Source organism: Acipenser ruthenus, chromosome 8, assembly GCF_902713425.1.
Source record: "Acipenser ruthenus chromosome 8, fAciRut3.2 maternal haplotype, whole genome shotgun sequence".
Classification (NCBI taxonomy): domain Eukaryota; kingdom Metazoa; phylum Chordata; class Actinopteri; order Acipenseriformes; family Acipenseridae; genus Acipenser; species Acipenser ruthenus.
In genome coordinates, this window is record NC_081196.1 from 44,726,354 (window position 1) to 44,739,605 (window position 13,252).

General features: G+C 35.7%; 1 protein-coding gene across 1 annotated transcript in view; it reads right to left on the bottom strand.

The window, feature by feature from the left end:
* LOC117406964 (fibroblast growth factor 14) overlaps nt 1–13,252 on the bottom strand; it is a 214,184-nt gene that overhangs the window by 200,263 nt on the left and 669 nt on the right. The window lies entirely within an intron of this gene.

The following is a 13,252-nucleotide window of genomic DNA, read 5'->3' on the forward strand; positions in this document are numbered from 1 at the left end:
CTCAGATAAGTATATTGATATTTTAGAATTTTAAATATGAAAGTGTTAAATGACAAAATAACTGTGTCACCTGTTTATCTGGGTAAATTGTTTTGGGGTTTTTTTTGAGCATCTGCTCAGGAGGGCATAAATTAATGTGGCAGCTGGGCTTAATTCTAGATACACCCTCAAGGGTCGTCAGCAAACCGCATGTGTATCACTGTGGAAAGACACCAGGTTTGATGGTACTTTATGTGCTACAAGGTGTGGCCACTTGATTGGGAATGAGGGAGTTCATCTCAGTGCTAAATGACCCACCCCTCCTATAAAAGTTTACCGAGGTATACCATGGTAAAAGCATAGCAAAGTGTATAGTATTAAAATATAGAAAGAAAAATCATAATCTAATGGTAAAGCATGGTTCATAGTACATCGTGGCAAATCATTCAAGTATGGTAAAGCATAGTAAATTGACAAATCTCCATGCAAATATAGATAGGTAAAGTTATAAAAGGATTGCTTTATACAGCACTGCTGTACACACATCAGGCACATGCCACTGCAAACAAACATAAAAATTAAGAATTAATTTTAAAACACATATACACTGTATTGCGCCTCTGAAAGTTTTGATGGAATAGCACGACAAAATATTAATGGGGCGCAGTATTGGTTTGATCTGATTGGCTAGCAAACAATTAAAATTAAAACAGAAATAAATTGACATTCAATATCCTCATTTGGATAGAATTGCTCAAGTAATTTACCCCAATTCTCTTCTACTGAACAGCCAAAATAGATGAGCTTTTCAGGTGTCCTGCAGGTGGAGTAGAAGAAATGAAAGGCATCATTGAGGAGGTGAAGGAGGCTTTAATTTAAAGATTTGGATCAGTGACTATTCGTGTTATCTAGCTGAGTGTGCCCCACAGCCATGAATGTAATTAAATTTGGTATTTGATAAAGACATCTATGTATTTATTTAACTAACTAGCATAAGATATTAATGTTTAACCAGAATCTTGAGTGAGTAAAAATGATAAATAACAACTTTTCTCAGCATACAATATTGCTTTTTGTTTTAACATGATATACAACTTGGCTGCAAAAATTAACATTTAAAAACATTTTTACTCAGTGATTGATACAGCTTCAGGGGTAAGAAATAATCAACTAAAATTGTTTTCTTGAAGAAGATATATCAGGCTGTCCAACCAAGAAAATGTACAGTACTTCACCAGGAAACCAGGCAATAAATCTAAAATTTGAATCGGAATGTGTGTGGAAGCATAGAGGTTAGAAAAGTTGTTCTGTATGTGCAGGAATGCATATTTACAGCAGTTACAGTTTAATCAGTGAGCTTCAAAAATAACCATGGTAGAGGCAGCAAGAGGCCAGATAACAACATAAACGAATCATATATATATATGAAGAATGACCAATAACGTGTGGCAAGTCTGTCACGTTGATACTATTGTTATTCAGAAACTGAAAAAGGACAGAAAATGAACTATTGCATGAACCTGTCAGCTATACACTTGTAAGTCGCCCTGGATAAGGGCGTCTGCTAAGAAATAAATAATAATAATAATAATAATAATATATTATAAAAAGTGGAAAGGTTTATTTTACCATTTAACATTTCTCGACTTTGGAGTGTTAGCCAGAAGAAAGATAATGTATCTTATGAGTACCGTAGTATATCCAAATCATGAACAGAAAACGAGCAGCATTGTGGAAGGAAGCGTGTAAAAATATTGCAAACTGCAAACTGCAACTGTAAACCAATGTGTTTCTCCTAAACACAGCTGAGAGTTCTGTAACCTGATAATAATCCTGGACTGAATTGTCTTCAGGTTTAAATACATCCAAACAAAGGACATCATAATTATGCATCACTTTTACAATATCCTGCATACCTTATTATAAATCGGCGGGTATAATTTTTAATTGTCATTATTTTGTGATGAGGCTCCAGCCGTGGTGACTTTGTAAAATGTGTCAATGGATGGAATGTGCGATTGACCAATCAGAGAGCAGCATCTCTGCCTGCCGCTTTATAATTAAATATAGTAACTTTTTTTATTTTTCACTTTGCGTTGTTCTAAATCCAGTCATAAAATAGGTTATGACTCACTATTGATGTTAAGTGTAACCTAATACATGTGGTATATTTAAAGTGAAACCTGGTACTGCTCTGAAATCTCACACTTAATGTATTCTTCTTTTTCTTTAGTCTTGTCAATTTCTGTTTCATGTGTGACATCCTGGTGACTTTTTAAAACGTAAAAGTTTAAAGCACCTGTGACAGGGTCTCGCTCGTGTCACGTGTGTGGGTAGCCGCTGCTTAAGCAATACAGAGAGACATGGGAGGTGGAGTTGAAACGCCGGCACAGGCGCGCAAGATTTATTAATACAAAAGAAAGTAAATAAACACAGGGGTCATGTGACGTTACCAGCCATGGTAACGCACAGAGGACACATACAGCAAGCTGTACAAAAGGCAAAATAAAACACAGTACAAAAACTACAAATAAAAGGTGCCACACAGGGCGAGCGCTAGCCTTATAAACGAGGCGTCCCGCTCCAGGAACCTGCTACACTACGTAACCCTCGCTATACATCACATGGGATCACTATCCCCTAACTAACCTACTCATGAGCCGGTATCCATAAGACGACTCCTGCTGCTTCATACGGCCTTGGCTGGGCATTGCCCTCGCAAGCACTGCTTGCAGTCTCAGGGTTGCGTAGCTGTCGTTCCTGCAGAACGGACTCTCTCCTCTTGAATATACGCAGCTCTCCTCTCTACGTGGCGTTGCAGTCACCCCAAGCGATCTCCACCGGATGTTTTTAAACTGACGGACACTCGGTCAAGACCCGCCCGCCTGCTGACTGAGGACCAGCACAGCCAATCACTTGCTGCCCTTGCCCTTAACTAAGCCTAGCAGGCAGCAAGTCTCAATCGAGCACCCGTCTGTAAAAAATAATTTCATCACACAAATCAACTCCAAAAAGGCACACAATTAACCCATTTCCACATACAAATTATACCAACACTAATTCCCACCTGTGCAGGACAACAGCCCTGCCACAGCACCCCTGTGGCCTCTAAGGACTTTCAAACATGTATTGTCTCTAAGTGCAGCAGGTACACTTGAGTGTAACTGTTACCTGCCCCCTTTAGTGAATGTTGTAAATACATCAGCAGCAAATACCACATAGAACAATGTGGCATTTCTTACAGTACATTGACTGGGGCCAGGGTGAGGCAGTCCAGATAACTGTGATAATTCATACTCAAACCGTTTTTTTATAACAAAGGATTATTTAAATATACGAATAAGTACCTCTGGGAGGAAGTTGCATTTCTTGCATGTTATTTTTATATTTATATGATAGCGTTGAGTGGATTTACTGAGAGGAAAACTAGAAATGAAAATGTATTATCAACTTTCTGCCTCTGTTATGAACAATAGCCATTTCAAGAATATTAATGCAGGTATGTATCTGACATTGTTAGGAACACCATTACTGAATTAGTGTTCCTCACTAAGTATGATGCAATACCCAAGACACCTTTCACAAGGGTGAAAAACAATCTTGGTCTTGTGAGAACAAGCCCGATTCTTCCTCCTGGGGGAAACAAGTGAGATATTGAGCGAAAACAATGGAAAATATGACACGACAACATCCTCAATTTAAATCTTTCTGAGTTTGAATAATTTAGACTAGCTTTAAGCATATTGTTGTTTTTTTTTTAAAATAAAGCACAATAAAACTGTTAATTGCAAGAAACAAAATGTTAATTTATTGAATTAAAAGTGGGCCCTAGTTGTTTGTTTCAACAATACCATTCATGGTTATGTTAATGAGCCAGCGGTGGTGCTGCCTGTTGTACCAGAAACAATGAAGCATGCATGTCACAGCCTCACAGAGCAGCTATATGATAACCAGCACACTGGTAACCGAGTGATTACCTGAGAGGCTTGTTCACTCATCCTGGTGGTTGCTAAGGACAGTATTATGGCAGATTTAGCAATTCTATTGCCTAGTTAAGCACCGTTGCCACTCTGCAGGTTACTTATTATGTACAGTAGATATTATTGGCTTAGTTAAGAGCATAATTTTTTTTACATTTTTGAAAGGATAAAAAAAAATCTTAAACTTAAAGGTGTGTACTCTTTATTATCTGTTGAAAAGAAAGGAATATTTCTCAGTTTTGAATAAAATGCTTTGAAGCCCCCCTCCCACCCAACGTATCCGGCAAATAACCTGCACCCTCATGCTTCCCTCAGAGATGCATTCATTAAACCCTTTGATGATGAAATTCAATATTTCCAGGGCGGTTCTTAAAGCTGCTTTGCATGCAACATGGTTTTGCCGGTTCACTAATTAGCATACTTTCATTTGAGTCATACTGCAGTTTGTATTGTAAGAAATGTAAAAAAATAAAATAAAAATACAATTATAATAGCCTTAATAAGAATGCCTATTTCATGTGACGACAAACAAATTTGGTACCAAATTCTATATAAAGTATCTTTATCAGAGTTCCCAAGAGTTCCCAAGATTAGTTGCTCGCAAACAGTGCTATTTCTACCCGTTATATCGCCACCCCGCTGTCTGCCACCCGCCAACTTCCCAAGCCAAGCAAACGTAAATATAAGCATTGTAGTTTCCCTCAGTGCCAGTGAAATGGTCAATTAAAACAATATTATGCAGTTAACCTTTGACTCGCATTCCTATTTCTTTGTTAACTGAACGTTCATACCAATGTCATCAACACTCCCACTCCCAAAGCAAAACGGAAAGTACAAATGGCGAGTTGCTTCTACATTTAACACCAGAGCAAAAGAAAAAAAATCTGCATGTAGACTGTTAATCGAAAGACAATTGGAAGAACTGTAATGGATAAAAACAAATGGCTTACCTTGATGGAACGGGTCGATTTGTTTAACCTCAAAACGGCTTGACTCGTCTAAAATAAGTGACTTTTATAAACCACAGTAAATTAAAAAAAAAAACAAAAAAACTACGCTTTGTTTGTTTATGTCCAAGTTTTGCAAACATGAAAACTGACTTTTTTTGTTTTTATGTAATTGTTGTTTGGGTGATTTGAAACTAAATGAGTGTTTTATTTTTTATTATTATTATTTTTTATGTTTAAACTGTACCTCAAAAGTAACCATGTATGTTTCATACAGATGGGAAAAGATGATAAAACGTCACTAGTATAGGCCTACCTACTGTTGTGTTAAGAACTACCGTAGTTTAAAAAAAAAAGATTCATGTTTTATTAATGGCCTGGATATACTGTAATTGTATAACTAAAAAATGTAAATGTTTGAATTCATTGCAAACATAGGTTGTGTGTGTGTTTTTTTTTGTTTTGTTTTTGACCCTCACTATAACGCCACCCTCTTTTGCCCATGGTCCTTACCAGGTGGTATAAAGAGGGTTGACTATATAGACCTCTCGCACTACAGCATAGCGCCGATACCGCTGTATAAAAAAGCAACGATATTACAATTGTCCGGATCGTTACAATATATATACCGAGCATCAAAATAAACTTATCACTATTATAACACATGTATTTTCAAAAAGAAATAATGTATATAAATGATGGACACTGACGAAATGTTTTTGATTTCTTTTTAATCACTCGATCATTCATCCTTCGTGTGGTTTCCATGCGCAGAGAACTGGTACACGAGTGAATCTAAGCTGCTGTAATAAAGCAAAATACCCTGTGCCTGCTTGGTTAATAATGTGCTTTACTGCTCTTGACCAAATTGTTTTTCAATTGAGGAAGCTCGTGCTGTCAGAGATGCTCTCCTTTCTTTTAAGTTGTGTTGAATTTGCTGCTGTGTTAAATATTAATCATGCAAAGAAATAAAACACAATCAATACGTTCATTTGCAATTTTATTTGGTCAGTTCTGAGAGGGCATGAACAACTTGAATGTTGTTGCGCTGTTTTGGGCGATCGAGCTGGCTCATGACATCCAGTTCACAAACTATATTTATTAACGTGGAGGGCAGACGCGTGTTGTCTTTGGACATAGCTGGGATCAAAAAAAGGACGGGAATTAATTCAGTTAAGCAGCTCACTTGCTCTTCATGTTTAACTTCAGTGTAGTTTTTACAGCAAGGGTATTCTCAAACAGCTGCTTTAATACTATAACAAATGCATAACACAGTTCGTAGTAAGTGGTTTTATACAGAACTGTAAACCCACAAGATATATACAACATGACAGACAAGACACAGCAAAAAAACAATAATAAAAAAAGGCCGCCTGCATTACCATTAAGGTGAACTACTCCACTGCTAACCATAAAATCGTCCATCAGCCACTGGTTTCTGCGTCTTGGAATCCACAGTAACAACTGACCTGCTCCCTTGCAATATTTATAGTTAAGGATTAACACGCTCATTAACATTTACCCGTGAAATGCAGGTTTCCATGTGAAACTGTGCGTGGTTTTCCCGTTTTTTACGGCCACAAACCTGATTTACCCGAGTAATTCTCCCAAACGTGCACGCCCATCGCCATTTCACGTGTAAATTGACCTGCATGGAAACCCCATGCTTGACCATGACACACTTGAGTGACTATGACTGAAGCATATGCACTTAATCACCTAATTAGTGAGAAGGTTGATTGGACACTGGATATGGAGTGATTTCCGAGCAGCAGTGTGGAGTAGTGCTTAGGGCTCTAGACTCTTGACCAGAGGGTCGTGGGTTCAATCCCAGGTGGGGGGCACTACTGCTGTACCCTTGAACAAGGTACTTTACCAAGATTGTTCCAGTAAAAACCAACTGTATAAATGGGTAATTGTATGTAAAAATGATGTGTAAAAAAAAGAAAGAAAGAAAGAAATTGTATGTAAAAATAATGTGATATCTTGTAACAATTGTAAGTCGCCCTGGATAAGGGTGTCTGCTAAGAAATAAATTATAATAATAATTTCAGCTGTTGAATTGCAAGCTTGAATAAAAGAAATAAAGAAAATCACAGAAAAAAAACAAATATGCCATGTCTATCAAGAGAGCAGCACTTTCATGCAATCGGCATGTTGGAGGCTGGACTAGGGCAGCGTACTGTGGCTTGCCCTCTTGGGTGCTCACAGCCAGCAATTTCAAACCTGGCAAGATGGTATAACCAGACACACTCTGTCAATGACAGGCCATGAACTGGGAGACCAAGAGTCACAACACCTGCTCAAGATCGACAGATCATTTTGCAGCATCTTCGTGATGTCAATTGTTAATCAGCACAATAAAAAGTCACTGCACCTGCTCTAAAACAGAGTTTGTCATTTTTCGATCACATCTATCCAAAAATCAATTTTATCCAAATATAAGTGATAAGTTTCTTTTATGTTGGTAGGCTCAGATAACTCCCAGTCCTAATTAGTACTGTTCTCACTGGTCCTCTGGGCATTGCAGAACTGGAAGTGTTATTAAGTTCTGCTTTTCTTTCTTTTGGGAGGAAGTCGCTGTTGTAGTTGTTATTTGGTTGGCTCACAGTGCCTGTACACCCGTTCTCTTCACAGGTCTGTAGCAGATGACGACCCTATTAAAGGACTAAAAATCAAAATAATTTGTATGTGACACTTAGATATGAGGGCTTGTTCATGGCACACTTCACATGCAACTGGTATTTTTTAATTTTTCTTTACTAAAGTACTGTTTAGCCTGAAAGTTAAAAAAAATTGAATTGCGATATAGTTCTTGTACAGTCAAGGTGACTTTTGTAACCCACGGACTATAGTTTAGCTATTTCACACAAATAAGCAGACTCTTTGTTTTTTCAGGTTTTAAGGAAGCAACTGTGCGTGTCAAGAATAATCTCTTGGAACTTCCTCCATGCCCCGTGTCCAATGAGCAAAGTCAATTAACGTGCATATGTTCAAACCCTCAGGCAGCCTCCAAAAGACAAGCTGAAAGCCAAATGTAATACTGTGCATCCTGGCACTATGTTCTTCATTAAACAGTATTAAATATTTTGTTTTATTGCAAGGGTTGTTCCTGGATAAATATGTAATTCTCCTATTATCCCAAACAAATGTGAACCAATGATTTAGGCAAAACAAACATATAAATAAATAAAGAAAGAAAGAAAGAAAGAAAGAAAGAAAGAAAGAAAGAATTGCTGTTAAAATAAAACTGCTTACTAAATTGTTTTTTTCTAGAATTCAAACATATTTAAATGTACCCTTTTCATAAAGAACAAGTTGATATGTGAGGCACTTTCTACTGAGTTTCTTATAAATTACAAAGGGGGTTTCCTATTATAAGAAAATTAATATATAACTAGGTGAACTCTGGACTGCACTGTACATTTTTTTAAAGATTTCTCAAAGGCTTATTTTTGGACGTTGGTATTTGTGTGTGTGTTACCATCACCACAGCGATTCGGCTTCTCAAAGACACCCTCAACACCTTGTACGCAGCAGGGTTCTGGTGTTAAAAGATCTGTGTAATCTCGATATTACTACTCTTCAAAAAAGAGAGGGAGATATTACTATGCCATAAATCGGACATTAATTCAACAACAAACACGATGAAGATTGCATTTCCAGGTGACACTAGGGTGAGGTTTAAAACCAGCAAACCACATGACAGAATGCACAGGACCGGATTGATCACTGCCTCACCGGACAATAATCTCCACTTGATTTTGATTTTAGGCCTCTCAAACGGGCAGTAATTCCATAGCTACTTCAATCCTGAACCCAACTTAGCTCAAGGCATTATGGGTAACTGCAAAAAGGTTTGTATACTGTCACTCCGCAAGGGTGAGACGCTTGCCAATTGTGATACAACCTGGAAATGAAATTAACACCCCATTGCAAATTCATATTCTATAAAATTCTGCACATGCAACTGATATATATATATATATATATATATATATATATATATATATATATATATATATATATATATATCAGTTGCATGCGCAACGGCTGTTCATTCTAAATTAAAGCAGTCTGATTTATACAGTATATATATATATATGAGCTTGTATACATCAGACTGCTTTAATTTAGAATGAACAGCCGTTGTGGGGGATGTATGATACTGACAAACTTGTTCAATGATGAAATTTTCCTTTCTCAACAATGCCTGTGTGCTATGCTTTACCTCTAAAAACCACTACTCCGTGAATTGAACTATCAGTTCCAAAGTGGTTTTAGAATGAGTAAGCAAATGCCATTAATCACCATTTGACTCATGGGAAAGTTGGCTTTTCCAGGGTGGCTGCTGAGGCATACTAGTTTAGAGAGGGACTGGCATTGCGCACTAGGGCAATAGGTGCCTCTGGAAAGTAAATGAGTACTTCAATTTCCTGTTCTGTCAATCATCATTTTGAATATTATCCCTTGCCCCCTTCACACACTTGCTGCAGAATAGAAAACAGCTGAACAAAATTTGGTAATTTCTTTTGAATTTCTTTATTTTATTATTTTGAGGCTCTTCTGTAAAAAAAAAAAAAAAATAGTTGTATCTAAGTGGGTAATGAATAATGATGAATAATGATGTTAATTGCAGCATTCAAATATTATTATTATTATTATTATTATTATTATTATTATTATTATTATTATTATTATTATTATTATTATTATTACTATTATTATTGACACCTGCAGATAATATACTATGCAGAATATAACATTAACTAGTCATTTTGCACACGTCAAGTTTCATTGCCTCTGTGCCTCTGTGTAGTTGTAGTTTATCTGAACATTTTGTATTTTTTCTTCTTCAGTGTTTTTGCTAACTGGTCATTTGATTCCCCTCCTCAAAGTGATTGCGGACCATTAGGTTTTAATTATACAACAAAGTACAATGAACATAATTGACTGTATTTTCAAAATCATTAAATAAAATATGTGAATAAGTGTGAATAACTGTATTAATAACCAGCATATAACTATGTGAACATTGCTTTGCCATTGTGTGTGAAATAGTTCAGCTTGGTAGATCTGAACTGGAGTTTTTACTATGTTGTTTCTGGCTGGTGCAGCTTTTCCATCAACCAATCAGATTGGTGTATTTTTCTAGGGTTTTTTCCAATTTTATTTTCACAAACTTTTTTTTTTTTTTTTTTGCAGTTCCATTATTAGCTCTTTTATCCCTTTTGTGTCTTTAATAAAACAAAAGACATCGTTCAGGGTAAAACAAGTTCATAGCAGCTTAGAGATGTTAAATGCAAGGTCCCGTGTGGATTTGTTTGTTGGTATACTTGTAATTGGTCCTGAATGGGTTCATGGAAAAAAAATTGCACAACAATAACAAGCGTGTTTAAAGCTTTGAAAATCACCCTGTATGTGTGTGAAAGAGAAGCAGACAATGGAGGTAGCCAGGGAACTACTGGACTAAATAAACATTATTAAAACAGACATTAATTAGAAATATGAGTGGGAAAAAAATAATTTGAATATTGTGTATATACAGAGAGGTTCTCACCTAATATAGTGATTTTTCTTTTTTTTTTGGCAATAAAAACAGGGAAAGAACAGAGAAAATATTTTCATAATAAGTATTTTAACTATTAACAATCTTGTTTTAATTTATTTTTTACCACAAGTACTGTCATTAAACCATGAATTACCGTAAGTCATTAATTGCAGCAATAATGCAAAAGTTGATGTCACATCTCGTTTGGGTGCCAGGGGGCAGTAGCAATACACAAACTCGTTTAAGACTGAACTGGGCTCTGCAAACATTTTCGTCGCCACAAGATGTCACTGTTGTACACAGTTTGTACCCTACAATAATACTACTGCACTAAGAAAACTCACACTGATGTCCTGATCTGTGGTGGATAATGTTTGAAAGGAACTTGAAAGTACAAATACTATATATATATATATATATATATATATATAGTTCTATATGAGCATTGTTATTTTTTAAAAGATAAATAAAAACCTTATATAAAAACAGCCCACTGTAATATTGACTGTACCATGCTAAAACTATATTTACTGTGCTTCACCATGGTGGATTATTTTGTCATACTTTTCCAGTATGATATACAGATACTAGGTTTGCATGTTCTTTGCTTTCATTGTGTGCTTGACAATACTTTTTTTATGCTTTTACTGTGTAGTTTATTATAGCTCTGTAAACCTTTATAAGGGCACTTAGTCAATAGTGCTCACCACAGACTAGGTAATCTTACTATAACGTTGCTAAGGGCCTGGCAGATCAGAAGAACAGTACCCAGCATGCACTGTGTATTTATAGAGCTGCTCATAATTATTGGCATCCTTTGTATGATAACAAAAACAAACTTGGTGGTTGAAATAGTCCAATAAAACAGTGACAGCCTGATACAGTATGTTGCAAATCTATATGGCACATATTAAAATATTTATTATGTTACCATATTGAATCAGGTTTGTGCTGATAAGGCCTGGGCAGTGGACACCTTTCTCTGCCCCAGTTCAAATGAAAGTCAACTAAATACCCTGGAAAGTTAATAAAGAAGAATAGTGTTGAGAACAGAATGAGTAAAACACTTTGATATTTGTACGGTAGAGCAAAGGGCACAGTTAATTACTGTAGTGTAGATGCAACCTTTTTAAAATTATTAAAACGGTGTAGTGGGAAATGGGTTGTACTTGGGGAATAATACAATCATATACAATTCAGCAACTGCATAAAAAATAATATCATTTTAGTTCTGATTTTATACAATGTGATAACTAGTTACAGTTAGTCAAAAGAAAAAAAAAATCTACTAATCATAGTATTACCTAACAAATATATACATCTAGTAATCAAGATAATTTTAGGCTAGATTTTGATTCACACTTTTCTCTTTGTTAACGTAACCCTTCATCACTTGGCAGGTATGTATTGCTGCCTCAAAGGTTCATTTTTGCTGCTATGTTTACTTAAAGTTGCTATGGTTAAAACTGTCGTCATGTACTTATCTTAGGGAGATTGCCAGGTTGTTGCCAAGTCCTAGCAACTGTTTTGTGACTGACAGCTATTTGAAAAACATTATTCAAGAATGAATTCTTCTTTTCCAATTTGTTTAAGTGCACTGGCTCAAAGTGAAAATGCTCCCTGAGTCCAGCATCTAATATATGGTTATTGATTATGTCATGGGTTAGTCTCATTCTTCAGTGCTGTATTGAAAGAGGCATTCTTCAGGGATATATTGGCATCATAACATGTGTGCACAAATACTTTCCAGATATTGGGCCCTATTCACAAAGCTTAGTTAAATAATGTTTGATTTAATAACAATGAATGAAAATACAGTCTGGCGTTCATGAGCCTGTACTTGAATACTGTTGACTTCTTTGTCAACACCATAAAAAGTATGACATGTTTGTTGTTTTAACCAGAAGTGTGCAGAAGTGACCGAAAACATTTGTTGTGTCCAAAGAGAATAAAAGAAGGGAGGGGAGGGGTCATGTTAAGATATGATATACAAATGTAAGTGAGGAATAAAGGTTATTTATTTGATACATTTTGCCTTTAAAAATCTGGCCTGTTTTTTGTACTCTCCACCTCACAGGTATATTTTGTTTCTCCTCATTTTTTTCAAGTTTACAAAACAATATATATTTTAAGTTGTCACATTTTTATAAAATCATATTACCTAGCAGAGTAATATTTTTAAAGGATACGTAAAGTCCAAAAAAGCATATCATAACATTTCTGAGGGAACATTTTGTCAGATCATAAACATACAGCTGCTCCACTCAACACGGGCTCCTGAAGATGCCAAGTCCCTGTGGAATTGTCCTAAAATAACTTTAACCTTGCTACAACATGAAAGATCACTCTATGTATGGGTAAAAGCCTGTGGACTGGCTAGCTGCATTTATTTAATTAATTCAAACACAAAATTATGAGCTGGCAGTATAGGTTTTCAAAATGGCTTTGCTTATGTTTGGAATTGTTTTAAAAAAAAAAAAAAATTATAGATTTAAAAAAAAAAAAATCAAAATAACAAACAAACACTGTCTTTCAGCTATTATAATATTTTTATTGATAACACCACAAGCAGATTTACAGCAAAGTCTAATGACTTACCTAAACAACTGGTAATATATGTATTTTTGATACGTGTACTACAGAATAAAAACTAGGCTTCCCGCATTCATCATACACTATAAGGCACATTTATTTTATTTTGCATTTATAATAACATGTTGCACGCTATGGCAACTTAGTATAATAAAATAATGAGCACTTTTTTTTATTAGAGGACTACAGATAACACATCCTAC